The following is a 26,846-nucleotide window of genomic DNA, read 5'->3' on the forward strand; positions in this document are numbered from 1 at the left end:
CTTGGTACCTATATATTGTCCTTTAGCAACATCATCTAAAAAACACACTAACAGTTTCCACGAGGACACTGACAACATCTCCTCGCTACACCCTCATCAGTTTTGTCCTCTCCACTGTGGATTTACATAAATATCCTTCAGCTTAACTCTGGGAAACCTGAAGCCATCATTTCTGTTCTCCTTCATTCACAGTGTCCCTTTGCCAGCAACCGTCAGGGACCGGGCTATTCACAACTTTGTCTCAAATATAACCCAAGTAGAATTTAGGATCATATTAAGTCCTACCTTTATTACAACCAATGTAATAATCATTCAATTCTGTCTTCTTTCATCTTATTTATTTATTGATATATTGCATACCAACCAACAATCCCCCAAAATTTAATCCCAGCCTAATCACAAGACAGTTTACAATGACCAATTAACCTATCAACCAGTACACCTTTGGACTGTGGGAGGAAACCAGAGCATACAGAGGAAACCCACATGGTCACGGGGAAAACTCAGGCAGCTGCGGGAGTTGAACCCAGGCCGCCTGTACTGCAGAGTGTTGTGCTAATCACTACGCTACCATGCCCTGTGGTTGAGACTCCAAGCTTGACCTTTTTCCTTCCAGTCCTTCATTATCACAACACCGCCATTCAGCCTTCTTAAGTTCCATTCGAAATTCTGCTGATCGTGCAGTGGTTGGTCACGCTATCAGCAATCCGGGCTCGATTCCCGCTCCTGACCGTAAGAAACATATACATCCTTCCCGTGACCACGTGAGTTTCCTGCTGGTGCTCAGAGATTCCTCCCACACTCCCACAATACGGAGCAGCGAGCACGCGGTGGACGTGCTACATCGATGCCGGAAACATGGCGACGCTTGCAGGCTGACCAGCGCATCTTCGGCCTGTGTTGACTTTGACGCAAAGAGCACGCCTCACGGTATGTTTTGATGTATGTGTGGCAAATAAGGCTAATCTTTTAAATCTGTAGTTCTATCAAGTCACTATCCCAGTGCTTGTGATCTCATTTGCTCCCAGTTAAGTAATGTTTATTGTTGTTTTCAAATCCCGGCACCTCTTTGCACACCATCTCACACCTAAACCAACACCCCCCCACCCCCGCTCCCACATCTTCACCAATCTCAACCTTTCTAGCATCCCTGACTATAATTATTTAGTGATTGCTGTGCCTTCATTTGCCATAGCTCTAAACTTGGGATTTCCCTCCCAGAATCTCTCCACCTCTTTTTCCTTCTTTACAATGCTCCTCTGACTTCTGTAGACCTCTGACCAAATGTTTGGTCATTCTACGAGATTCTCACTTTGAGACTCAGGCTCAAATTTTGTTTCCTTCTTCTTCCATTCAAGTTTCTGTCAAAGTATATAGCTGCTGAAATAGATCATACCATCTGGCACCTTGATGTCAATGAAGCCCAGCTTGCCACATCCAGTTTCTGATTTCATTTTCCTACAGAATTAGGGCGTTATTTCCATTTAGAACACTTTGTAAAGGCAGCGTACATTGAAACGGGAAGCAAAAGTTTTTTCCTCATTTCATAAACTTTACTTTCACTGTTCATCCATCCCATCAACCCCATCCTGTCAGCACCACAGATCTTCCATCAGTTCCTTTTATCCATTCCACCCCAAGAAAAAGCAGTGAGCCCCATCAAGCTTTTTCCACCTTCTGTTACATCATACCTTCGCGCATGTACACAAGGATTATTTAAATTCATGATAGATAAATATTTTTCTTGATTAATATGGATTAGTATACATTTGTACTTGCATATTACATACTACAAGAAACCTACTTCAAAGTTAACAAGATTATGTGCCATGCTGTCCAACAATCTCAATTCGAATCTTCACTGTAAAACTTGTGTAAGCTACAGGGTTGTGTAAGCTACAGGGTTGGTTTAAATTGGCTGCCCCCCCCCCTTGTGAGTGGTCAGTCTCTTTGTAATGCCTTCTCCATACCCCTTTCCTTTATGCTGCTTCAGATTTGCCATGGTCACTACCACTTTAATGTCTTATGGTACTCCACAGCCTTACATAGTCTTTCTTCTGCTCTCTTTCATATATTAAATACCAAAATAATACATTCTCTAAAGTCAAAGTCAAGTTTCTTGTCATATGTGCGAGCACATGCATGCACAAGTGCTATGGAAAACTTAACTACAGTGCCATCACAGGCACGAAGTATTATATATGCAACATTCACAAGAAAATGTAAATTAACACAAACTATGCACAACTTTTAAAAGGAAGAACACAAAGCAAACAAAAGCACAAATCCATTGTAGCGCAAAGTGGTCATAGCGTCCCTATACTGAGGTAGAGATGGGGGCCGTGCAGTTTGATTCTAGAACCAAATTGTTGAAAGGAAGTAGCTGGTCTTGAACCTGATGGTATGAGCAAAAGCAGGTTCCTTAAAACACTCTTTCAACCTAACTCCAATCAAGCTTGTCATCTGCTCTCTGAATATTTCCTTGACCTGCTGACTTACTCTGCTTCTGTGAATCCCTTGTGATATTTTCTCCAGTGTTATATAACCGCAGATTGCTGGTACCTTTGATTCTTCTTGTTGTTCCTCTTCATGCCTTGTGGTGCATCGGGTGGCAACCTTGCCATTCCTTTAACATTTGTCTGCTTTTAGGGAGGCCAAGTTGCTGACTCAGCACGGATGGAAAGCGTGCAAGGAACTCGTCTGGATTCGAACCCGGGACCATTCGACTCGTAGTCCGGTGAGGATGTCCCTACACCACCAGTGTGCTTGTTACCTTTGAGAAGCAGTTTAAATTTTTTGTACCTGTGAGGGAGGGCACAGAAACACCCTCTAATGGACTGTGGGAAAGATGCGAGCTCAAGGCTGGGTTTGCAGATGTACAAATTGCAAAAGTCTTTTGAAAGGAGAGGAATTCATCCAATTTTAACACGGTCGAAAGTCATGATATAGCACTGTAGTCATTGCAGTCAAAATAAAACACATTCGGAACACTCACTCACTAACCAAAGATTTTTACATCTCTAAAGAAATATACTGAGAGAGCAAGCTGTGACTTTAAATTTAAACGTAACAAGAACATGATTTCAAGACACTATCAATGGCTCACATGGACAATAAAGATAAAAACAATTGCATTTTAAACATCATGGTAGACTTCCTCCTTCATGCTGGAGTTACTCTGTAGAAATTATGCACATACTCCCGGATGAGACTTCAGCGCAGTACTGCTTGGAATGCTGTATTTTAGGTGAAATCTTAAATCAAGGCCCCATCTGCTTGTTCAGATGAATGCAAAGAAATCTTTGCCAGAATTGAGCAAACAGCAGGCAGTGTTCTTGCTGTTGTATCGTGCATTTATCCCTCTGCCAGTATTACCGATTGAACAGCACAAAAATAAAGCATCAGCACCATAGAAGGCATGATAAACAACGAGGAACTAAGTTAGTTTGTGCAAAAGCTCCTGGCTAGAGTATTCTAACACAGGCAGCACCCAAGATGTGAGGCACAATTAAAGGTTTTGCATGAGAAAACACACTGTGATCCTTTTTCTGTGCCAATGTGGAGTGGAAGAGTGAATGCAAGCAGGCTTTTTCCACTGAGGCTAGGGGAGAAAAAAAACCAGAGGACATGGGTTAAGGGTAAAGGGGGAACAGTTTAAGGGGAACATTGGGGGGGGTGGGGCTTCTTCACACAGAGAGCGGTGGGAGTGTGGAATGAGCTGCCAGATGAAGTGGTAAATGCAGGCTCACTTTTATCATTTAAGAAAAACTTGGACAGGTACATGGATGAGAGGTGTATGGAGGGATATGGGCCAGGTGCAGATCAGTGGGACTAGGCAGAAAAATGGTTCGGCAAAGCCAAGAAGGGGCAAAAGGCCTGTTTCTGTGCTGTAATGCTGTAATGGTTCTATGCACCAATTTCTAGATCAGTGACTAATATGCCTTAAGATAGTAATAACTATCTTCTCTTTTCTTGTTTGAATTTTATTCCCCTATTACACAGTTTCCAATAATATTTAAGAAAGCACAGAGCTTGAGAACAAAAGTCTACAGAAGGACAATATAACCTTAAAAATTGAAAACTGCACATGCTGAAAATCTGAAACAAAAACAGAAAATAATGGAAATTTTGAGAAAGACAGATTTTATGATTTTGGGTGAAAAATAGAATTAATGATTAGAGTGAATGGCTTAAGGCCTTAAGCTAAAGGTGACTGACTTAGAATATAGAATAGCACAGCACAGGTATGGCCATTCGGTCCCTGATATTATGCCAAACTAAATAAGCTAATGAGACCCAATTAAGCTAACCCATTCTTCCTGAACAATGTCCATATCTCTCCATTCAATGCATATCCATGCGCCTACCTAAGAGCCTCATAAATGCCTCTATCGTGCTTGTCTCCACCACCACCCCTGGAAGCGCATTCCAGTCACCCACCATTCTGCTTTTTAAAAAACCTGCTCTGCACATCTCCTTTGAACTTTCTCCCTCTCATCTTAACTGCATGCCCTCTGGTATTCGACATGTCAATCCTAGGAGAAAGATTTTGACTGTTTATCCTATCTAGGCCTCCATCAGGCCTCACTCCCAGGCTCTTCTGCTCCGGATAAAACCACACTCTAGAAGGGAATTGGACGCGTGATCAAAGTCCCAGGCAATTATGGGGATGAGATCGCCATTGAACTTCGCAGCAGTGTTGGAGCCCCAGCTGAAGTTGCTCACGACTTACAGGTGGATTTTGTCTGGAAATCAACTTCATTTGATAGAATGCAGAGAGCACTGAAAACCTTTGCTGTGGATGAGACCTCTGGCTACATTTACCACAAGTTGCTTGGGCTGCCTGATCTCAATCACTCACAGGTCTATGCTGTGGAGACTGTTCTTCAGGTGCTCCAGGGACCACCAGGCACTGGCAAAACTGTCACCTCTGCCACACTAGTTTGCCTAGCATCCTCTTAAAGCACCTTCGCTCTATAGGTCAGTTGTGGAGAGCGCCCTCTTCTTTGTGGTGGCGTGTTGGGGAGGAAGCATTAAGAAGAGGGACGCCTCACATCTTAATAAGCTGGTAAGGAAGGCGGGCTCTGTCGTGGGCAAAGTACTGGCGAGTTTAACATCGGTAGCTGAGCGAAGGGCGCTGAGTAGGCTACGGTCAATTATGGAAAACTCTGAACATCCTCTACATAGCACCATCCAGAGACAGAGAAGCAGTTTCAGCGACAGGTTACTGTCGATGCAATGCTCCTCAGACAGGATGAAGAGGTCAATACTCCCCAATGCCATTAGGCTTTACAATTCAACCGCCAGGACTTAAGAACTTTTTAAAAGCTATTATTAATGCTTTTTGAGATAGGGATTTAGATGCATATCATATTTTTTTACTGAGTTAAGTATTGTATGTTATTAGTTTTGCTACAACAAGTGTATGGGACATTGGAAAAAAAGTTGAATTTCCCCATGGGGATGAATAAAGTATCTATCTATCTATCTATCTAACCCAAGCAGCATTCTGGTAAAACCTTTCACTCTCGTCTCCACATCTTTTCTACAATGAGGCAATCGAAATTCAAAGCAATACTTCAGATAACCAGAGATGTATAAACCTGAAGCCTTGGAAAAAAATTCTTGATCCAATTTGAACAGCATTGATTTAGAAAGGAGCATTTTCCTGGAAAATATTTTGTTAAATTAAATCTAGCAAATTGAAAAGGGTTGGCATTTTGTTAAAATGAATTCGTTTCTGTGGAGAGTACACGTTATTCTTTAAAGTGAAAAATAGCTCCATAAATTGAAGACATATACAACAAAAAATCAATAACATTAAAAAGTAAATTGAGGAATCCGCGTAACTGGTTGTGCAAGCTCTTGTGCGTGCTTTCAATACTGTTAGATTGCTTCCAACATGTGGAAAAGGGATCGTTATTATTTAATTGTTTGAGAATTCCACACAATCAGACTATACATTCTTATGGGCAAGTGACCATGACAGGTTTCTTTATGGGGCTCAAAATCAGGATCACCCAGATTTTGAGGTAAATTACACATACTAATACTTCTGCTTGTGGCAGATGGCATTTCAATTATTGTTAAAATCCATAAGCCACCCTTAAGTAATCAAAATTCAACAATATTTTGTTATTTTACTTTTTTTTGTGGATATATCATGAACCGGGCAAATTTCACACAGATGTTTGTTAATTGGATTTCACCTTTCCTAACATTGCTGCTTGTCATGCTGGTGCCAAATTGGCTCCCCCAAAGAGACTGCAAAATTGGCTGCAAACCATGTACAACAGAATTAATAAGCTTTCACCTAAAGAGAGTGATGAATCAGATCCTATGCGGGGAACTGGCCCAATTTATCACGGAGGCCATCGCTTTGTCTCATTGTGGTTGGAAAAAGAAGATGGTACTTAAAAACACACTGACCATTGTAACCAGTCAGCAGTTTCACACGTTAAGTAGAGCATAGAACAGCACTGTGCAGTACAAGCCCTTTGACCCGTATTGGCAGTATGTACTGGTACCTACCACTCTCTGTGTAAAAGCCTACTTCTGACACCCCCCCCCCCCCCATACTTCCCTCCAATCACCTTAGATTGAGCACTCTTGTCTTAGTCATTCCCACCCTGAGAAAATGAGCTGACTGTCCACACTACCTATACAGCTTATCGTCTTCTACACCTCTATCAAATCACCTCCTCATCCTCTAAAAGCCCTAGATTGTTCAACTTTTCCTCACAATTAATGCTCTCGAATCCAGACAGCATCCTGGTAAAACTCTTCTGCGCCCTCTCTAAAGCTTCCACGTCCTTCCTATGATGAGATGATCCAACGGTGTGATCTAACCAGACTGGTACGACTACCATGGACAAAATGCACTCACGCAATGGTGTAAAAGATACCGTTCAAGAGAGAGAGTTATTGTATATGGTGAATTTAATTCAAGTGAATTGAATTGACTTTGTTACTTACATCCTTCATATACCTGAGGAGTAAAAATCTTTACATTATGTATCCATCTAAATGTGCAATGTGCAATTTATAATAAATAGTATGTACAACAGAATACTCAAAATGACATAGAAATACAGTGGTGTCAGTATGAATTAATCAGTCTTATGGCCCGGTGGAAGAAGCTGTCCTGGAGCCTGTTGGTCCTGGCTTTTATGCTGCGGTGCTGTTTACCGGATGGTAGCAACTGGAACAGTTTGTGGTTGGGGTGACTCGGGTCCCCAATGATCCTTCAGGCCCTTTTTACACACCTGTCTTTGTAAATGTCCTGAATAGTGGGAAGTTCACACCTACTATTGTGCTGGGCTGTCCGCACCACTCTCTGCAGAGTCCTGTGATTGAGGGAGGTACAGTTCCCATACCAGGTAGTGAGGCAGCCAGTCAGGATGCTCTCAATTGTGCTCCTGTAGCATGCTGGAAAATGATTATGACTTCACTGGACAGGTTAACATGCTTCCCACAGCTTAATAAATGCTGTTATTTAATACTGAAATGCTTTAGCTGAATGTTCAGACAGGGATACACTTGTACATCTCCCAGTTCCTACATGTCCTTGTTCCTACGTCCTTCATTTGTCACCTTCTCCCACACAGTGATCAAGTCCAAGATTAAAGATCATTTGCTTCATATCTGCCACTGAAAGAGGAAAATGGTTATCCAGGCAATGTTACAGCACCTCGAGGCTGAAGAAGTGATTTTTCCCATGGGCCTGAGAGGTCACAGAGGGATTTATTAATTACTTTCTTCAGGTATATACTGCTCCAAAATAAAACAAAACATCCTTTCCTCGTTTGAGCACTCAGGGAAATTTGGATTTACCTTAGAAAATGTTCCATTAGAACCAGAACGATTCCTTAAACGTAGAATTCAGCTCTTCTTTGGGATGTGTTGTGATTGCCAAATGACAGCACTTTGCTGGAACAAGCAGCACAAAATTACGTTAGGAAGACTGAGTAAGTGCATTGTACGATGCTGACATAATTAGACGTGTGACTGACAATGGGTAAAAGCATCATCATGGATGACTGCTGAGACAACCAATGCAATGCATGCCAATAATTCTACAGAACTACTGCCTGTAGATCTTTCGATTGACTATGTGCACATCCCATTTAGTGTGAGGAGATCTGGAATGTACCAATAAGTGAAAGAGTTTTTTTTTTCAGAATTTTCTCATGAAGATGCTTAGGGGCCAATTTATAAAAAATTTTGCACAACTGTCAAATAATTCCTGTCAGCACATTACCACACTCTTTTCCATCCTGTGAATTGCTTTTTCCCAACAGAGGACAAAGAAATTGTTGAGTGGACATTTAATTTTAACTCGTCAGATTTCTGCTCTGAAACTAATATGCCCATCATGATGTACGTGCATCTTACGATCCCACTCGGGGGAAAAAAAATTCCGTCGAACATCTGTCAAGGTTCTGATAGTACAAAATTATAATATTGATGATTGGCATTTGTAGTCACACGGATTAAACATTTAAATTGCGATGTTTTCTCATCAAAGTCAATTTTTTTTAGAAAAATCAGGCTACACCATTACCAAGACCATCAGTAAAACTAACTCTCATTCAGTGTAAGCCATGGTCACTCACAAATTGAAGAAATCTGTGGCTAAGACAATAAGTTGCTAATTTTGCAGTAGAATGGCTTATCAATGACATTTAGGGCATTCTAATTCTGCCTGATCAAACTGAAATTCTTGCATTTAGTTATTTCTTTAACCTTTTCATAATAGTGAACGCCCGACATTTTTCTGTGATACATCAGCTTCTGTATTCAGGCAACAATTAATTGGCAATTTGATTTGACATGGGCGGGGAATTGCTTTTCATTCCAGAAAGAAAGATGCCAACTGACAGGATGACTCACAGAGTGATGGAACAAGGAGATGCTGGGATCCGGTTTATTTGCATTTCTTCTATGATTTGGGTCAAGATGGTTCGGCTTTTTCTGTAATTGCTTGTGGAGATGTTATATTCAAAATGGCTTTGCTTAGATTATTTTGATATAGATGCAGCAAAACTGAAAGAGTGGCATTATGTTTACGTCCAGGATGGCAAGAGATGATTTTGTGAAATAGTTGCTTGAACTTTCATCATTCTGAAGAAGTTACTCTACACTCTCTAATCTACTTAGAATTTCACAGAATGCTCCATTCTGGAATGGAGAGAAAAAAAATATTGCTGGCCTTCTAGGATAATTGGCCGTTATAAAGAAGAAATGAAGTGCTGTATAAACTAGGTCTTAAATGAACAGTTGTTTTTTGAAAATATATCCAGAACCCTCAATGCACACAAAATGCTGGAGGAACTCAGCAGGCCAGGCAGCTTCTATGGAAAAAAGTACAGTCAAGTCAACGTTTCAGGCCGAAATCCTTCGACAAGAACCCTCAAATTATTAAACCCATACATACTGTTCGGTTCAAATTTGACTCTTTTTGACATTTGACAGCAGTAAAATCACCCTAAATGCCATTTTTTGGCGAAATTTGATGACTTTTCCTAAAAGTGAGCCAAAATGCGCAAAAGTGAAAATATTTAAAAATTTAAACACGAGGAAATCTGCAGATGCTGGAAATTCAAACAACACGCACAAAATGCTGGTGGAACACAGCAGGCCAGGCAGCATCTATAGGGAGAAGCACTGTCGACGTTTCGAGCCGAGACCACAGCAGGCCAGGCAGCATCTATAGGGAGAAGCACTGTCGACGTTTCGGGCCGAGACCCAAGGGTCTTGGCCTGAAACGTCGGCAGTGCTTCTCCCTATAGATGCTGCCTGGCCTGCTGTGTTCCACCAGCATTTTGTGTGTGATATTTAAAAATTTTATACTCTTGTACAGGTGCTACAAATTTTTGTACATTGAGGCTGTTCCGGGTCAAATTTGACCTGTATCTATTGAAATGGATCTTAGATCTCTGAAACAATAAGGATTAATCACCCATTTATTAATGTCAGATAGTCTATTTATACATTCTAAGTAGATCAGTGGTTCAAAATTTGGTATAGACACTTGTTATGAGGGGATTCTTGAGCCGGGTCAAAATTGACCTGGACCATACTGTGAAGGTATAGAATATGAACTGTATGTAAGGATTAAAGCTATGAGCTGTTGAGAACTATTTCCTATAACCACCACAATTAATGTCTGCCATCCTGTCCCCGTGTAAAGGCAAAAAACACTTCTTTTGTTTAAATATTAGTACTAATAATCACATAAAACCTGTAGGCTTAGTACTATTTAGTAATCAAATTGATACAACACTACAGTCACAATGCAGATGTTCCAGAAAAGCTCCCATTACTGAAGCTTGTTAACCACTCTGTGACGTGAGATCGATCATGTAAAATTTGATAATAATTACCCTTCACTCATCATGTTTCTTCTGGAAACTATCCTACTTTTGTTTGAAGAAGTTTTTGCAAGTTCTGTTTCCTCTGCTCCTTAAACAAATTTTATCTGAATACCGTAAATGGCTGTCTACTGTATAATGAACAGTTTCCCCAAGCCATATGTATTACATTACCAGCTGCTCTTTGGCGGATGCATTGCCAACATTAAACGTTATGTTAAATTACAGGAAGATCAACTGTGAGAATGTGAGCAATTGGGTAAATCCTCTACCCTAATTGATACTACTTGCACCAAATAATCATGGAAGGTATCTAGAAAAGATACAAAATAATTCATAATGGAGTATGACTGGCTACCAGTAAATGGCAGTAGGTAAGAAGCTTATGCCACAGAAAGCAATATGCTTGTATATTTATAGAACACCTTTCAAAGATATTCATCATCTCTATTGATTCATTCCTGTCATAGGAATTCAGATAACTTAAAAACTAATCTGTACAATGAACATCTGCCATTCAGTAGAGTTTTTAAAAAGAACTAGTTTTCACAAGAGACAGCAACTTTTTTCTTTCTGCCTTCTTGGTATTAAACTTCATCCGGAGAACGCTTCACACAAAATACAAAAAAACAAGCCAACCAACTGGAAACCATTTGAAGTGCAAATCCATCTGCCTTAATAGCCATTTAACTGATTAAGTTATTCCCATCTGGCAGCCATTTACCGCCTGTCAATTCACTTTACTTAACTTTTCACATAAATTAACACCAAGACTGGCCATTATTTCCATTGTCCGTCAATCCATTTTGCAGACAGATCCATTTGTTCTGAAATATAAATTAGTACCAAATGTGCCCATCATTACATCCAGCTGACCACAGACAAGGCTCTAAAAGCAGAGATTAAAGGATGCTGCAGACTTTATTCACTGTGAAGGCAGTCATTTTCCAGAAAAATATGAAATACTGTTTCAAATAAAAGTGACCATCCAGCTTAAAATGTAATTTATTGCATTGCTTTAAAGCTTAAAACTCTGCTTAAATTATACCACATCACTTTATATATGTTTGTACTTATTTTGCCCTATTTGTTTCAGATTGTTTGAATGAGATTATTAGGTTCTAAGTAATTAGAGTCATAATTCAGAGATTCTTTGTTTTGACAACCGTCACTTAGTTGAATATGCTGATTGCCATTTACTTCAGAACTCCTACCAGTTGTCAAAATGGAAGTCTGTATGCCCGACTCCAGTGTAAGAGCTTCCAGCCTACTGGTCCAGATTTTATGGTCTGAAGAGAAGCAATAATTGTCACCTTCAAGAAAAAGGATTCATGAACGTTGTGACATGAACTCAGGAATAAAATTCAAATCCAACCTAACCCAGATAACTAGAACTTGACACAAGTTAATGTCAGTTCCGTATCTGACCCAGGCATCACAGTTACACTATATTCCCAAAACTGCTGTTGGAAGATAAAACGAATAGTGATCAAGAGCTGAAATTCTGAGCTAATCACCCTTCCTCTGCTTCTTCTTTTTGGGCTGTTAGCTCCCAGTGGACCGTAGGCCATTGATGACCTCCCATCGCCATCGTCCTCTGAAGCCTCTGAAGTATGGTTGAAGTTCAGCAGTTCTTCTGTAATCCACTGCATCCACTGTACAGGGGATTGGCCTATACAGTTTCTCTAGAGCCCTGCTGGCCGGCCTTACCCGTTTCCACCTCTCACGACAGTGACGTAGGGTCGGACTTTGAGAGGCAAGCTAATTACCCTAACCTGGATTAAACACTGCACCAAACAGACACAGGAAGCTAAACTTGATGTAATTAATCAGACTAGGTATGCATTGATTATCCTGGGCTACAGCAGGGACTACTTCTTTAATGATGTTGCTTACAGTTCAATGGAATGTCAGGAAACCAGCGACTATGATGCATGAAACTAATTAATCAACTCTTCGGGCAACGTGTTAGCAGAACACTCTATAGTACAAACGAGCAGAGTTCAATTCCCACCACTGTCTGTAAGAAGTTTGTACGTTCTCTCCGTAACCACTGGTTTTCCTCCAGATGCTCCGGTTTCCTCCCACCGTTCAAAGACCTACCGGTTGGGAGGTTAATTGGTCATTGTAAATTGTCTCTTGATTAGGCTAGGGTTAAATTGGAGGTTGCTAGGCAGCAAGGCTCAAAGGGCCAGAGGGCCTACTCTGCGTTGCATCTCAATAACTAATCAGTTAACAAGTGATAAAATAGGAAGAAAATAAAACAATTTAAAAAATTAACTATGTAATTTTCTGCATTACTTTTCTTTAAAGTGATTCTTGTGTACTTCATGCAGACACTTCCAAGGGTTAAAAATATAAGATCCTTGACATTTTAAAGTAATTCCAATCCATAAACATCAGAATTAGTTCTTAAAGAGTCAAGGAGTTTATTGAAATATATTTGCAGCTTAGCATGCCGTTAAAACTCACCTGGATACATTACAAAATAATAGATATATTGAGGGTATTTTGTAATAAAACTAATGCACAAAAAATGTGTTCTGAAACTTGCTGGGCAGCGTTACCAATCCATTCATAACTGCACATACCAAATTTTCTCATGTAGGTGCTGCCAGTATTGTAATTCCTATACTAATGTGGAAATCCTTAACTTGCTGACCAGGATTTGCAAGTGATTTCCCAACTGCACTCCAATTTACATGCTTCATAACATTTTATAGGAGGTTGGGTGATTATACTTCATTCCATGTTACCTTGCTTAAAGACTTCATTCCATTCTTCCACTTCTCAGTCCCCCTCATATTTCCTCCAAAGGCATGACTTTCTACATAGGTACCTCAGAAACATCCTCCTTCTTCTTGCTCTGTGGCTTCTCCATTACCATTATTGGCACATCTCTTCACCGCATCTCAACTAGGCCCTACACCTCTACTGCTCCATCCTGGCCGGGGCAAAGATAGAGATCACTGTTCCTCAGCTTCCTCCTCAGTAGTCTCTCCATTCAACCGATTATTCTTTGCAATCATTCCTGCCTCAACAAGATTCCACCACTAAACTCACCTTCTCTTCCACTCAACTTTCAGCATTTGAGTGAGCCCATTTGCTTTGTTACACTCTAGTCAACCCTTGCAACTACATCATCCACCCCCTTCCTACAACACATTCTTATGCAATTATAGGAGCTGTCACACCATTTTTTTTTACCTCTCCCTATCTCACCATCCTGTAATCCAAGAGATCCAAGTGAAGCAACATCTTACTTGAGCTTCTTCCAATCTTCTGTACTCTATTAATGGTTCACACTGTGGGCTCATCAACGCTGGAGTTCTGGCTGCAGGGATAATCCTGAAAGTCTAGTTGCTTGCCACTTTAATTTACTTGCTGTCCCCACTTTGACCTCTTGAGCCTCCTGCTTACTGAGGGCCCAGACAAAGGAATAGCACCTTATCTTTCTCCTGGAGTCACTTGCACTCTTTGCCTTCAGCCAATGCTCTATCCATGCTAGTAGCTTTCCTGTAATACCATGGACTCTCATCTTGCTAAGCAGCCTCATTTGTGGCATGTTGTCAAAGGCCTTCTGAAAATCTCAGTGCGTAACACCCACCATTTCGCCTTTGCCTATCCTGCTTGTTATTTCCTCAAAGAATTCCTACCGTTCTGTCAGGCAAACTTTTCCCTTAAGGAAACCATACAGACATTGGTCTATTTTATCATGCATTTCCAAGTACCCCAAAACCTCATCCTTAATGATCGACTCCAACATCTTCCCAATCATTGAGGTCATGCTAACTGTTCTATAATTTCCTTTCTTTTGCCTCCCTCCCTCGTGGAGGGAGGAGTGATACTGGCAACCTTCCAGTTCTCTGGAACCTTGCCAGAATCCAGTGAATCTTGAAAGATCATTACTAATGCCTCCACGTTCTCTACAGCTACCTCCTTCAAAACCCCGAGGTATACTCTATTTGGTCCAGATGACTTATCTACCTTCAGACCCTTCAGCTTCCCAAGCACCTTCTCCTCCTGCACTCACTTCTGCCTCCTGACACTCCCACATTTCTGACATTCTGCTAGTGTCTTCCACAGTGAACTGATAAAATACCCTTATTCAGTTTGTCCTCCATTTCCTTGTCTCCCATCATTACTTCGCCAGTGTCATTTCCCAATGGTCCGATATTTACTCTCAGTGCTCTTTTATTCTTAATATATTTGAATAAACTTATAGTATCTTCTTTGATATTGGCTAGCTTACCTTCATATTTCATATATTCCCTCCTTATGATTTGTTAATTTGCCTTCTATTGGTTTTTAATAGCCTCCGAATACTCTAACTTCCCACTAATTTTTGCTCTATTTTATTCCCTCTCTTTTACTTTTATGCTGGCTTTGACTTCCCTTGTTGGAAACATTTATGACATCCTGTCTTTAGAAAACTTCGTCGTTAGGATGTATCTATCCTGTGCCTTCTAAATTGTTCCCAGAAACTCCAGCCTCTTTGCTCTGTTGTCATCACTGCTAGTGTCCCCTTCCAAACAATTTTGGCCTGCTCCTATCTCATGCCCAACTGTAAGAATGATACATTTGACTATCGCTTCACCCTCTCAAATTTTAGGGTGAATTCTATCATATTATGATCACTGCCTCTTAAGGGTTCCTTTACCTTAAGTTCCCTAATCAAATCCCGTTTATTATGCGAAACCCAATCCAGAATAGCTGATCCTCTGGTGTTCTAAAAAGCCATCTCACAGGTATTTTCTCTTTTGAGATCTAAAATCACCACCAACCTGATTTTCCCAGACTATTGCATTTTGAAATCCCCTGTGACAATTGTAATATTGCCCCTTTGACACTCATTTTCTATCTCTCATTGCAATTTGTAGCCCACATCCTGGCTACTGTTCAGATGCCTGTACATAACTAACATCAGGTTCTTTTTACACTTGCAGTTCCTTAACTCTACTCACAGCAATTCTACATCTTCCAATCCTATGTCACCTCTTATTACGGATGTGATTTCATTTCCTACCTACAGAACCAACCTAATGTTAGTCAATTAGGAATATTGACAAAAATACATCTGAATAAAACTCAAATAACTGCTCAATATTTCAGGATTTAAGGTGGTATGCAGCCACAGGATTTAATGACACGCATACACTAATTTTTGGAATAATGATAATCTGTTTACTTGTCGCTTCAGCTTAGAAATGGATAATATACTGAACTAGTCCAAATTTGTATTCATCCTAATTAACCCAGACAAACAGTAGTCTGAACATTTTTTTTCAGTAACCACGGACATTGCTTGATTTCAGATGTATACAGCTGAATACAAACTGTATGTTAGAGAGAACAGTGCAAGTGAGGGATGCCAATCAACAACTGAAAGCAAAAGTAGTTTAATATTTCATGATACTGTTCTATCCACGAAACATTACCATGCATTGCTTTGTTCTTGCAACACTGAGCAACCTGCACTTACCCTTCTAACAACTTCGGCTTCTATTTCCCACTTGCAACATCAATAGATTTCCTACAAGGCATTGCGTGCAGGTACCTCTGTTCAAATCCTCATTTTTGGATGATTATTAGTGCTGGTGGCGGTAGCAGTTTCCCTGGCTTGTCCCCACATTAATCTTCACCTCACACCCTTTCCGTGCTTAAAAATGCATGTGTAAATAGTACAATAAGTACATAGATATTGATGGACATGGGCACACAGAGAAGATATCTTGTGTGTCTGAGACTTTGATGAACTAAATAAACTGTTGCCTATATGATAATAAAGGCATTTATCTGGGCCTTATACAAGTAAGTGACTTTCTACATATACTTATTTGCTCTTGACCTATTTAATTAATTTAATTTAATGGCTCTGTCTGTCTAAGTAGACAATGGATGCGCCTGGCTTTCCGGGACGCAGACCTGGGCGATGAATGTGGAGACCCTGGGCTGCCCAGACATCAAGATCCCCCTCTCGGCCTCACGGATGTGGTCCAAAGGAATGCAAAGCAGTACATTTGGCATCAGCTTGACTGCAGGAGCTGCCGGGTAGTGATGCGATACGTCATCCAACTGCCTTAGGGGCTCCACTCCGTATTTGTGTGGGGTTTACTCCTTAGCCTTCTCTTCTCCTGAAGATACCCACAAGGCAGTGGGATCCGTAACCCTGGATACCGGCCCATACCGGGTACTGTCAGCCGGAGCCAGCTGATCCCGGGACTCCTGTGAGGCAGGATCATCAAGCCCTGTAGTAGTGACATATGGAGCCACTACCCACTACTTTGACCTATATTTCACACAAAAAGGGTTAATTAAACAGTGTGGTGTTGGTAGGGCATGGGGTGATGAGTAGAACAAGATTACATTTTAACTTACAGTTGCAGGATGTGATGTACAAGTTAATGGATTCTGTGAGATATGGCAGTCTACCTCACTCACTGAATGGATAGCCTCAGGCGCTTGTAATGTAATAGTGTTTTATTCACAGGAATTGCACAAGTGCAAAGAAGCTTACAACCACTCAGCATCTAGTTCGACAGATATGTTAAACATGGTCGAATCCTTTTTCAGAACTATGACCTCAGATCTGTTCTGAATATATGGCAGGTGGGAAAAATGTCATTCATTTTTAATAATCTGCACATCACTGCACATCTAATCTCTGTTTCAGTCACTGAACACAATAGGATGAGATAGTCTCCTAGGTCATGCATACAAAAAGACCCAGAGTGGTGGGGAACTGGAAGATTAGGAAAGCTTGAAGAAAAAACTACAAAGAACCATCAAGCAAGCAATAAGGAAAGGGAAGGTTGATTATAAACTTCAACTACCATGAAATCAGAATCAGGTTTATTATCTCTGACATATGTACGTCATGAAGTTCATTGCTTTGCAGCACAGTGCATTTTTATTAATTATAAGAGAAATAAGTAAAACAGTAAACAAAGAAATACATTTAAAAACAGCCAGGAAATGGAAAGATTTGGACTGCTTTGGAGGTGGGTAGAGAGGCAATTCACCAGGTTAATTCTGGAGACAGGAGGTTAGTCAGTGAGAAGAGATCGAGTCCCCTGGAATTCTGAAGAATGAAAGAGAATCTTACAGAAACATATAAAGGTATGAATGTGATAGATAGAGGTAAGAAAGCTGTTTCCACTGAGAAGTGAGACAGGAACTATGGGACATAGCCTCAAGATTTGGGACAGAGATAATGAGGAACTGCTTTTCCCAGAGAATTGTGAATCGGTGAAATTCTCTGCCAAGGAGATCAGTAGAGGCTACCCATTAAATGCATTTAAGGCACAGTTAGCTATATTTTTGCATAGTAGAAGAATTAAGGACTGTGGGGTAAAGGCAAGTGGGTGAAGCTAAGTCCACAACAATAATCATATTGAAAGAAGGAGCAGGCTCGTTGGGCCAGATGGCCTAATCCTATTCCTGTTTCTTACGTTCTTATTGTTTAAAATTACTCACAAAAAGCTATATTCTCGCACTTAAAAGCATAATTATCAACCACAGATTCCATTACTCTGGCATTTTAATGCAGGAAAACAAATTAAGAAGCTTCACAGGGATTTGATCAAAATAAATCTGACACAGAGCTACACAAGAAATAATACCAGAAGATGATGGAAACCTTCAGAATATCAAGTAGCATCTACAGAAAGAAAATTCCTCAAGTTTTGGTCTGTTCTGCCTTTATTTTTAGTTTTCTAGCATCCTCGGTTTTTTCTGCGTTTCATTGAGTTATGCAAGAACTTTGTGCACATGAATGTTTACCCAAAGCAAGAGTTTTTATGGTTCATTTTTAAAAGGAAAGAGAAGTGCAAGTATAAAGGGAGAGAAATTTTGAAAGACAGAGCCTAGAAAATCCTCCAATGGGAGTGATGAAAATTGAGAATACTCAACAGATCAAAATTAGAGGAAAATTTATCTGAGAGGGCTGAAGACAACAGAAAAGGAGTGTGAATGTGTGTGTGTGTGTGCTCGTCTCTGTGTGTATGTTAAACAAATTCACAAGGATGAGAATAGTCATGCTAAAGTCCTGATGGCCAAGATATCAAAGGTGATCTAGGCATGGTATAATCTTGGAAATAGATACATAAGGTTTGGAAAGAATCTTCCATTTCTTTCTTCAGTACCTAGCAAGACAAATATTCTTTGGAAGGGGCATGGTAGTGTAGCTGTTAACATAATGCCATTACAGTGCCAGAGGTCACCAATCAAGTTCAATTCCTGCCTGTAAGGAGTTAGTACGTTCTGCTCATGACTGCATGGTTTCCTCTGGGTGCTCCAGTTTCCTCCCACATTCCAAAGATGTATGGTTAGGCCTAGCGAATGGTGGGCTTGCTATTTGGGTACTGGAAGCACAGCGACACTTGTGGACTGCCCAGCACACATTGCTGATATTGATTTGTCACCAACGACGCATCTCACTGTATGTTTCAATGTTAATGGGACAAGAAAAGCTACTGTTTGTCTTTTGTGAAGATAAAAGAGATGACTTGTCGATACAAATACCACGATTGAAGTGCAGCGATCCAAACCTGGAGTGCCCATCGGTAAGGGATTGAAGCCACTAAACGGTCTGCTAAAGGCTCTGCATCCCATAGGGTGGCTACCCAGGGAATCATTAAACAATATTATTTAAAGAGAAATCCTCTATTGAATCTTTGTATCTTTTTTAGTGGGACACTACTGCATTTGACGAATCTTTTGGTACTTCTTCAGTGTATTGGTAAATAATTTATTAATGAGTAGTAACACTTCATTGCAACATTAACATCCTAAAGACTCACGTTATAAGCTATAACTGAGGTGCAAAACATAGGGCTTCTATAATGGATATGTTGAGTAAGAAGTTTATTTGGATCATGTATCGAGGATGGTGAAGGCGACTGATAGTTATTAAAAGATCAGTTCATTGAATACAACTGAGATTAAACTCAACCACAATCAGAGATCCCTGAGGAGGAAGGACGGTCCCCAACTGGAGAAGCAGTGGGAACTGTTGTATCAGACGGGACAAATAAATTTGTCGCAGATTCAGGTTACCGGTAGTTTGTTGTCATACAATGAAATCTCTTGCTTGCATTCACATTGATTAAACTGCAGCAGTGTCCATATTTACAGTCTGTTATCAAGAAGATATCCAAAAATTAAATGAGCTTCTGACTCTTTTTGCAAAGAAAGCTGTAATGAAGGAGAGGAAAGTCCCAGCCAATCTGTCCAACATCTGCCCATTGTGATCTGGCAATATTTCTTCTATAACATGGGTATAGGGCTAACAGCATTATTTAATTGTCCAAGATATATGGTGGGAGAGACCTACTTACGTCGCAACAATCTATGTCAAGGACATTGTCCAAGTCTGTGTTCTGGAGTACAGAAATAACAACAACTGAAGAAAATTAATGTCTCTTTAAATGAGAATGGTGTGAGAGTTGGAGAAGAATGTAGAGATCACATTTCCCTGTTTCCTTTGTCTTTCCACACGTTACGGCCTACAGATTTTTGAGGTGGTCAGCTGGTATAATGCAGTTTATAGGTAATGCATATAGAAATTTAATACGTTGGTGGTGGAGGATGTCAGCGCTCTTATCATCGGTTTGGATTCCAACCAATAGATTCTACTGTCCCAAATTGCGCTGGCACAATGTTGTTAGCTCAATGCTTAAATGGGCTCTCTGAACTTTTGGGTTGTAGATCATGGAAAGATTTGAGAGTAAAGTACAAGTTACTTACCACAGAATATCCTGCCTCTTGCAACTACAACATTTGTATGGTTGGACACCCCTCAGAATGGTGGGCAATAAGGTAATGTCAATAAAACTAAGCATAACTGAAAGTTAGTTAGGCTCTTTTGTATTGAAAATGGTTATTTCTTGACACTCTAGTCAGGTGAAAGTTACTTACAGTCCACTGTACAGTACACTGTGCTATGGATTAATAGCATTTGTTTCTGCAAGTCATGGACCTTTAAGATAAAAGTGGGGACCACCAGCAGTGTAGTCATGATTTTCAGATTATTTTGCCTGCTGCTAGTGAGACTCCACCGGTGGCGTGCATTTCTGAAAATCTCCCCTCATTATCTGGGTTCAAACATGAAGAATGGCAAAGTAGTTTTATTCAAGTGTTGTAACACACAAGACGAAAACAGCTTCAAAGAGAAATAAGCATAACTGAGCTGCCTCATGTATTAGTGGAACCACACTGTATAGGTAAAAAGCACACAGAATCACTTGTGTCCACAGATGAGTTTCAAGCCAATGGATTTAAGGAGTGTGCTAATTTGCTATGCTACTTTCTTAAGCCAAGAGAGCTGAAGTCCTCCTTGGTAGTCAGACCAGAGAATATTTCAAATAGTATTAAACAGCGAGGAAAAGAAAAATCAATTTAATGAAGTAGGATGAGTGTGGAATGTAAAGTTATTTCATATTCATGAAAAAGCCATTTGGGAATAGAGTTAGCCTGAGGGCCTAGGCCCACTAATTAAACGTCTGTCTCTTTATGTTATCAGAAGGTGACTGTATGAAATTAATAGCAGAGCTTCACAGCATTTCTCTTATCACCTCTCTGATGGCCACAACAAGGATTCCAAAAACTACAAACCCACAATGTGTAATCACATGAAAAATCATATTTGAAAATTCATTTTGAGATGAATTCCATAAAGATTTCCCAGTGCTCTCACAGTCCACCAAAACTCACTGTGTTAAGCAATGCTGAAATTACATGCATGTGTGATATACACACACACGATGAAAATCTTTAAAACGAGGGGAGGGGCTTAGGAGGATGATGGCGCCTAACAGTGACTCCTTTGCTGGCATCTTCGGAAACGGCTCTATTTCTATCTTTAATATCTCTATTTTTCCCTTTCAGAGTTCTTTTGAAGACCCTGACCCGGAGTTACAGGCTGATTTCGGTTCTTTGCAGGAATGGGACACGTTCTCAGGGTCTCACAAGTGGCCGTTTTCTCAAGATGCCAAGGACGCGGCTTAGAAGACTAGTGCGCCTCAGGGCGGATGCAGGCGGATTCGAGGTCAGTGCTGCCTCAGACAACTAGTGTGTCATGGGAGACAGAAGATCTAAAGCAGCGAGCTGGCTGTATGCCTAGAGATCCAAGTTCTTTGGGCACAGAGCTCGAAAGAAGCGATGCAACAGACTTTTAACAGCATAAATCAGCAAGTTGTTTTGTCATGTCTCCCCTCTCGCTGTGAAACGGGGACACATTTTTTTCCCTTATTAGGGAGAGAGAGAGAGCCTGTGGTGTGTCGAATTACCAGGTGAACGAGTAGTCTTTGGGTTACTGCAAGTCTGTGTCTTTATTGATGCTTTGCTGCACGCTCAAGTGCTCAGCGTGATGCGCCATTGCGTTTTTGTTGGTGGAGGAGGGGGGATTGTTGCTTTGCTGCCGCTTAAGCATGGGAGGGAGCTGGGGGGGCTTAGCAATTCTAACATTTAACTGTCATTCGTTCTTTGGCCACTACTCTGTTTTCGTGGATATTTGTGAAGAAAAAGAATTTTAGAATGTATATTGTATATATTTCTCTGACATTAAATGTACCTATTGACCTATTGAAGAGCATCAATAAATCTGAAGGGGTTTAGATAAATAGCTGAACTATTTAAGTCATTCAGTCTGAGGTTAAAGCAATGTTCAATAGTTTCTTCTTTTATAAACTGTGCTGTGAAAGCAATTATATAAACGAATGCACTGTACTTTTTAAATATACAGGGAGATAGTATTGTAGTTGACTATTCTCAGATTTTTTTAAAAAATTACTTCAATCTAAATCATTCTTTGTAAGCTGCAGATAATGAAAACCAGCCAAGTGTGACAGTCTTGCAAAAGAATGCACAGTTTTTTTTCTAAAAAAAATAGGGATAATTTAATAAAAATTTCATATGAAAAAAAAATAAAAATCACTTTGTATGTACTCCCTGGGGTAAAACATTATGTAGATGCGCACATTGTAATGACTGATTTTTAAAACATTGAATTCTTCCCCCCTCTCATTCTTACAAATGAAGTCAGATCATTTTGCTTTCAGGCCTTTGAAATCTGAGCAATTACCAGTCACAAAAATTGTTTCACAAAAGGCTCCCTGGAGGACTTCATGAAGAACTTTGAAATTAAATTAAATATTTCTTATGATAACAAGTTGCAAACATAACTTGCTGAGAACTGAAAAATGCCTGCATTCGCATGCTGTGGAGCTGGCACTCCCATTAACTGATGACTGCTTTTGTGTTCAGCTGCAATTAGGTTCATAGAATTGCTCAAATATACATTCATGATTTAGAACAGCTCATTTTTTCTTTATGTTTTGGTGGGCTTTCATACTAATTGCTTTCCTGTTGCAATGCCCACCATAATCGCTAAGAAGTCAAAGCTTGGAATTCTCATCAACAATATAACAGGGAAATGTCAAAAGTAATATTTCCAACACTGAACTGGAGCCCACACATTGCCAAAATAGTCTCAAAAATATGACATGAACCCTTCTTCTAAAATGATATTTGATCTCTTTACTGAATATGTGCTGTAGGCTGTATGAATTCGGAGTGGCTTTGCATATAATTATATCTATTCCATCCAAAACAAGAAAGTGTATTGTATGGCTTACATGAAACTGTTTACACCAGAGGGCACCTGACTGAGCTTAGATATTGGCAATAGCAATGCTACAACTGCTCTCAAATACATTAAAAAAAATCTCTGAAGTCTCCTTATTTTCCAGTTTGGCAATTGACCCTCTTGGAGGAAATGTGAGATACAATGTGTACTCTTTAAATGACCTCCCAAGCAATGAAATGAGTTCTGATTAGTACAGTGAGGAGGTTACCATTCACACCTATGACTCTTCACCCTATTATTAGTTACGCTAATTACTAAATGAATATTACAAGAGAAACAGTTTTCACTGCAATATTGATCCAACCGTAACCACAGAAATTGACCATAAAGTATGCAGCAGGATTTTAAATAGGCTTTGAACTCTAGCAAGAACATTATAGATGCAAAACTCATGTCTGAGGCAAACATCTGATTAATATTTGGTACGGTCTGCAGACAGACCAATCTGAAGTCAAAACATTTGCAATCTATAGACAGATGCTTCTAGGTGTAAGTGTGACCAATAATTTACTGTGGACCAGCCATGTGGCACTGTGGCTAAGAAAGCACATCAATGCCTTCCAATGTATACTAAGAAAATACAGCATGCTCCTGTTGACCCTCACCAATTTTTATAGATCCACTATTGAAAGTGTCCTGTCTGATGCATCATAGCTCAGTATAGCGAACGTTCAGCTCAGGGCCATAGGAAATTGCAGAGAGTTGTGAACGCAGCCCAGTCCATCACACAAACCACCCTCTCCCCCATTGACTTCACATCCACTCCTCACATCCTCAGGAAAGTGGCTGGCATAAGCGATGACCACTCCCAACCTGATCGTCGTCTTTTCCACCTTCTCATGTCGGCCAAAAGATATACAAGCCTGATAACATGAACCTCCATACTCAGGGATGACTTCTATTCTGCTGTTATCCAACTCTTGAATGGACTTCTCTTATGCAAAGATGAACATTTAACCTCGCATGTCGTGGCCTTGCACTTTGTTACCTGCACTGCACTTCCCCTGTAACTTCATAATAAGTTACAAAGGCAGCGCGCCAGCAGTTATATTTCATTAGCAGTTGGTATGTCACCAAAAGCTCTAGCAAATTTTTACAGATGTACTATACAGAGCATTCTGACTAGCTGCATCACTGTCTGGTATGGAAGTGCCAATGCACAAGATCAGAAAAAGCTACAAAGGGTTAAAAACTCAGCCAGCTCCATCACGGGCAGTAGTCTCCATCCATTGAGGACACCTTCAAAAAGGCAATGCCTCAAGAAGATCATTAAGGACCCCCATCACCCAGAACATGCCCCCTTCTCACTACAAACATCAGAGAGGAGGGACAGAAGCCTGAAGACACACACTCAACATTTTAAGAACAGCTTTTTCCCCTCCGCTATTAGATTTTTCCCCTCCTCGCTATTTTGCTCTCTCTTTGAACTACTTATTTACTTATTATATTTCTTATTGTAACTGATCGTAATATGATGGTGCCAGCAAGCAATGAGACCACGAGGGACGTCCACCAGATGATTCATGAAACTACTTCTTTCACTAATTTTACGCCTTCTTTTCCTTTTAAATGTGGTTCTGCTACGGTTGTGGCCTGTGATCTACATTTTGGTGGTGTGCTTTCGGGCCACCTGAGTGATCTGGTGCTTTATTGTCTCCGTGAGTGTTTGGTGAGGTGTGTGGCCTGGAGGCCAGGGAGCCTGGAGACAGGACACGAGGCCAGAATCGACTCCACGTCTTGCCGAACTTACCGATTAAAGCGGCAAGGAAGATAGAAATCATCGAGGCAAGCGGGTGCTTGACGCCGCGCATCAGCTTCTTATTCACTGCATGCCATGGTCCCTCTCACCCCCCCCCCCCCCGCTCACGGCTCCAGGAGGGAGGTCCCCGCATTCGAGGCTCTCTCCCTGTCTCGATGCTGTTGTTGGATGGTCTTAGACAAGGCTTAATCGACCCAGTTTGTGGAGCGGACTCAACTTCAGGTTATGATGTCTTTCTGGTTTCTTGTCTCTCCAATTTTTATTGCTATTTGGGGTGATTTTGATTGGGACAGCTTGCAGATAATGAACAAGAAAACACTAGATTGAACTGGAACTGAGCTGAACTGAATATGCCTGGACTGATTTTGTCTTTTATATTCTTTTTCTTGTTTATTTTTCTGCCGTTTCTGTGATTTCTTTACCTGTAGGGTGGTGATGGTTTTCCTTGAACAGGTTTCATGATTTTCTTTGTTTCATGGCTGACTGTGGGAAGATGAATCTCAGGGTTGTATACTGCACACATACTTTGATAATAAAGTATTAATAAATATATAATAATAAATGTACTTAGAACCTTTGAATGTTCTATGTATTACACTATATGCCTGCCGCAGCACAACAAATTTCACGTCATATGTCAGTGATAATAAACCTGATTCTGATTCTCATTCACTATATCCGCTATTCTGGTTTTGCTTTACAAACTTCATGCAAGAATATTTGGGGGGATTCATTGAGTGAAGCCATTTGGGTAGAACTTAGAAATGGAAAAGGGATGGTCACCTTTATGGATTATATTATAGACTCCCCACCCGGCAGTTGGTGGGAATTGGAAGAACAGATTTGGAAGGGAGATTGCAGCTAGTTGTAAACATAATAGTGTTTTATTGGTGGAAGATTTGAGCTTTCCTAATACTGATTGGGCCACTCATAGTGTGAAAGGCTTAGACAGAGTGGATTTTGTGAAATGTGCCCAAGAAAGCTTCCTTAGTCAATATACAGATGGATCTACTAGAGAGGATGCAGCACAAGATGTCCTTCTGGGGAATGGTGTAAAGGTAAGTGGTGGAAGTGTCTGTCAGCGAGAGATTTGGGTGAAATGACCATAATTCTATTAGTTTAAAATAAACAGGATATCATCACCTCACAGTTAAGATCCTGACACAGTTAAGATCTGGAGCAAATTTTGGAGCCATTAGGCATGCCCTTGTAGACCATAGGTTTAAGATCATAGGAGAGAGAATTAAAAGGGACATCAGGAGCAGCTTTTTCATGCAAAGAAATGGAGGCTGAGGCAAACATATCAGCAAAATTTAAAAAGCCATCTATGTAAACACACGGAAAGGAGGGGTTTATATGCTTACAGACCAAATCTGGGCAGATGGGACTAATATGCAGGGAAACATAGATAGCATAAATCAGGTGGGCCGAGGAGCCTGTTTCTATGCTATCTTGCTACATGTGACAATACTAATCCAATACCTCTATCAAAGTGAATGTGCCTTAATTGCAAGTCTACACAATCATCCCAGGAAGATGAAAGCAAGCCATCTTTCTCCATTACCTGCAGCATTTTTGTAACAGAGTGGATTTCTAGGCCAACTTAAAAGACAATAAAGAAGTAACCACAGAATAGTGAGTCTAGTATCACAAGGTAATCAGGCTGAGTTAAAGAGGTTTTACAGAACTTGATTGATTTTTTTTTCAAATTATTGGTTTCATGGTTACTGTTACTGATTTTTTCTCTTTCTTCTGCTTATATTGGACAACAGTTTATATTTCTGTTCTGGTAGAGTGAGGTGGGGACACTGGGCTTTAAAATATGGTGAGCTAATCAGATAAAATCTTTCTCATCTTGCATTACCATCAAAGTTTGCAAAGGGCCCCATGGTAATATTTGTGAGATTGTGTAAAGGGGGGGAGGCACTGTGGATATCAGCAGGGAATAAGAAGGTTGTGAAGATAAACATTAAAAAAGGAAAGTTAAAGTAACCAAGCTTGAGGGGAAGGATCAGGGGTGACTTAGACTTCCCAGGTAGGCTGAGGTTTCACCGTCCAGGTGAAGCCA

This window comes from Hemitrygon akajei, chromosome 22 (genome assembly GCF_048418815.1).
Source record: "Hemitrygon akajei chromosome 22, sHemAka1.3, whole genome shotgun sequence".
Taxonomy (NCBI): Eukaryota; Metazoa; Chordata; class Chondrichthyes; order Myliobatiformes; family Dasyatidae; genus Hemitrygon; species Hemitrygon akajei.